Source organism: Hordeum vulgare, chromosome 5H, assembly GCF_904849725.1.
Source record: "Hordeum vulgare subsp. vulgare chromosome 5H, MorexV3_pseudomolecules_assembly, whole genome shotgun sequence".
NCBI lineage: Eukaryota > Viridiplantae > Streptophyta > Magnoliopsida > Poales > Poaceae > Hordeum > Hordeum vulgare.
Genome location: NC_058522.1, coordinates 356,981,760 through 356,985,926, shown reverse-complemented (window position 1 = coordinate 356,985,926; position 4,167 = coordinate 356,981,760).

The following is a 4,167-nucleotide window of genomic DNA, read 5'->3' as shown; positions in this document are numbered from 1 at the left end:
GCGGTAAATAGGAGTTCCATCTACCACGCACTCGACCCACACTCCAGCTAACTTCAGCATCCATACTCAGCTATGAGGAAGGTGCCGGGGACACTATGAACACACACGTACTTGGTTGACTTGACGTCCCGTCTCACAACCATGTAAGATCTAATAAACAAACAACTTGCTTTCCCAATCCCTATTGAGAGGATTTCTTGAGCTTGAACTTCCTTTTGTAGCTCCGCGCAAAAGGACTTCTTTTCATCCGCAATGAAGCTTATACCACCACTTGGTGAGTAAGGCCTGATTTCGTCCCGTCCATAGCACTTCAGAAGTCACTTTGGCATGGCGCTGCTGGATACTTCTGTTCAATAGGAATAGGAGGAAAGAAAGCTATTGATGAGCATCTATGGAGTCGATCATTTCCAAGATCTAATTCTAGTTTCTTATTATGTAGTTGAAACACCTCACAATCTTCAGTTTTACGCTTACGCTTAAGGGATGAAATGTTCTTGGTGGACGCAGGACCTAGTACTACAAAAATTTGCATGCAAGATGAGCTTACATGAGTGCCAATCAAGGGAGCCACCAGGCTTGAGAATAAGGTGGTATCAAAGAATTAGTGGCTGGTGAATGACTCATCAAAAAGCGGATTTCTGAGAGGTTCTTTATCGATCTAGTGGCCAATGAATCACTTATCAAAGAGCGAGCAGCCGCCAAGTTTAATGATTTTGTGGACCCTGGATGTAGCGGCTGGTGAACCGCGTCTTCTTCCACAAAGATTCAGACAAAACCGAGCTTGGATAGAAATAAAGAAGATTTGGCGAACGAAGAAAAATGTCAAAGGGTTTAGTATAAAAAAATCAAAGGAGGTTATTCAGTAGCCATCGCGGGTTTCATTACTTTTCTTCCATTCAAAAAAGCTCTTCACAAAAAAAGGATAGCGAATGATCGATTCACCATTGATAGCATTAAGCCTACAAGGAGGGATATTGTGATAATAGTGACCTCCGGGCTACCATTTCAATTGTAAAAAGTAGTTGATTCGTGTCTTGCAGGAGCAATAATAGTGAAATGAGGACGTAAGCCCCCTAGGTCTTCCTCTTCCTTCTAAACTAATTGCTTTCGCTTGACTCTTCCAGGAGAAAAGTATAATAAGTGGTTGAAGGAAAGCGAAAAGGAATGGCTTTTTCATGTACCAGATCCGTGATCTAGACATCAAGCAAAAATGTACATACAATCAAAGAGAGCAGTTATTTGTAGTGACTGGTGTATTGGTTAGAGATGCAAGGAGAGACTCGGTTATGGCGTGGTAAAGATCTTGCTCCAATTCTCGGATTCAGGTAGAAAGTAAGAGCAGTAGCATATTCGTAGCAGAGATTTTTTTACTTGAAATTACTAGTCCTGGTAGTTGGAAAAAAGCTCTGAATACAGATTTAAAGCATCAATATAGGTAGTCCAATCAATATATTTCCCTTTTTCCAGTCTCTGATCGGATGATTGCCGCTTGTGTGAATTTCATTGTTGTGGGTCCCGTGTGTGCTCGAATAATATTATTTTAGGATTCGATTTAGTTGAATTTCTTGACTCCGCGGTGCTGGTTATCGAGTTTATGGCGCCGCCGACCATCCAAAAAGTCAAAGATGGCGCCGGCATTTACTTATTATGGTCTCTTCTAATAGTGGTCCCTTGGTATTCAGGTTGTAAAATCCTCATAGGAACGTCGATTGTTATACCTTGTTTTTGTAATGGTCTATCTTATTTAAAAAGCCGAAAGATAAACAAGCTCTTGGAACCGAAGGTATGTCTGAGCATTCTGGGCAGGTCGCAAGAAGCCGCTTTTAGAAGGTTTGGAGCAACCGCAATTTTTCACCATATTACCCGCTTCCAATTTTTCACCATGCCACCGTGGGACCGCTTTCGCGAGCTCTGCCTTCTCCGGTTTGGCCCCCCCATCCGTGGCAGCCGACTGGCAGCCCTCGGCCGCTTACCGTTTACCTCAACGGTCCAGGACTACGCCAACCGATTCCAAGCCCTGGCATGCCACGCGCCAGGCATATCCGGGACTTCGACGCCCTCACAATGACATTCTGGCGGCTGGGACGCCAAATTGGCCTTGGCCTCCTCCTCCTCCTCCTCTTTATGTCTTTTTTGAGCTAAATTACCTAATTATGTCTTTTTTGAGCTAAATTACCTAATTATGTCTTCTTGGAGCTAAATTGGCTAATTATCTCATTTTAGAGGAAAACAAGCTAAGTTTGGAGGAGAAACTTACCGTAGTGGTCATCAAGGAGGAGAAACACCACGGTTGCTCGCGCCGGCTTCGTTTGGAGACGGTTGCCCTCGAGAAGGGTCGTGCGATGCCGCTCGGGAGTTATTCTGCAGAAAAGATATTTTGCAATGTCTCAGTTAGCATGATGACACTCAATTATTAATACTAGTTTATAATGAAACTCACCGTGCCAATCGAAGAGAAGACGGGCATCGGCGGAGGGACTTGACCGCTCTTCTCGCACATACCCTGAAGAGTGGGTCGTATTAGTTAGTATTCAAACAGACATTACACACATGATTTGGCTAATGTGAAAAAAAACATACCACGAAAAGCTCGTACAGGGCCCGTTGACCCGCCTCATTCCGGGCCCTCTCCTCCTCAAGCAATCGTGCCGTGCTCTGGTCCCTCTCATCAAGAGCAGCCTGAAGAGCAGCCTGGCTTGCCAATCTCTCTTTCTCAAGAGCAGCCTGGTTTGCCGCTCTCTCTTTCTGAAGAGCAGCCTGAAAAACCATTCCTCGTTACCACAGTAATGATCTATGGTGACACACATAATGAAATGGATGAAAGTGTTCTTAGTCCGTACAACTAACCTCGATGGCAAGTTCGACTGGCCGTGGACGACGCGTTATCTCAGGACAGTTGCTCGACTGGCGCGCCTTGATCTCCGGAAGAGTGAGTGGACAACGTATTATCCCATCTCCAATGGCTATCGAGCCATGGGGCCTCCCGCCACCAGATATCATCACCAGCTCTGGATCCAAAGGTTCCTGGCTAGGGTTAAAGTCATCCCCTTTCGTAGCCTTCCCCGCGTCCCTGTATGCCACGAGCTTCTGGTGGGATGATATGTTGGCGAAGTTACTGGGATCATCCAGGTCAGACTCAGAGAATGCCTTCGCCTTCTTGTACGAGGCAGTATGGGCCATGCCATAAACGTCGTACAAGTGTGGCATCTCAGTCTTATTGTGATGCGCCTAAAAGAGAGGAACAAAATATTAGCATAAGAATGAATTGCATGAATCATGAAGCAAATCACATACCCAGTTTCGTCCAAACTGAAGTAAGTTGGCGCTGCCTTGATGGTGTGGCACACCAACCATTTGGCTACGCCGATCCTTCGCATTATCGTGGACGGCTCGCCAGCTGCCTGTGCACCACTCATCAACCAACGCCTCCCAACAATCCATCTTATCCGCACACCATCTCGGGGGCACCTGTAAGTTATTAGAAAGAATTTTCAGCGCTACGCCTATGAATGAAATCAAGAAAACTACGTAGAAGGACTTAAGAATAGGTAATTACCTTCATGTATTGCTCCTTCTTCAGAAACTTTCCGCGGCAATCCTTCTTCTCCTTCTTAATACCACGCGTGGCGTAGTAATCTCGAATAGCCTGCGGCCGAGCCTCGTGGCGCAAGTTCTGTAGTAACCGCCTACACTCGACCTCGAGAACCATGGCCGCCGCCTCCTCATATCCATCCTCACACCTATAGAAGGTCTGCAATCAAACGTGAAAACACCGATTAGTACAACAATGAGGTATATGCTTAATTTTAGATTCTGTAAAAGGATAATTTACCCAAAAGCTCCTGATCACCATCTCGGCCCTCGTGTGGCACAAGACACCATCTATAATCTCCTCCGGCGGGGCCTGCGCAGCTTGGTAGTGCTCCCAGGTAAATCCTAGTGTAGGAACCTGACCCTCACCAGGCAACGTGACAAACCCCGGGAAATTTGTCCGGCAAAGCACACCAAGGACGGAGTTCGGCCTGCGGACTCCAAGAGGGTGTACCCATCCCCTGCAGTATGATAAGGTCAGCGCATTAGATATTTGAACAAACTTGAAGGCAAAATCTAAAAAAAGGGTAAATGTACTTACCTATCTCCTTCAGGTTTTATCACCGGCCTCTGCTC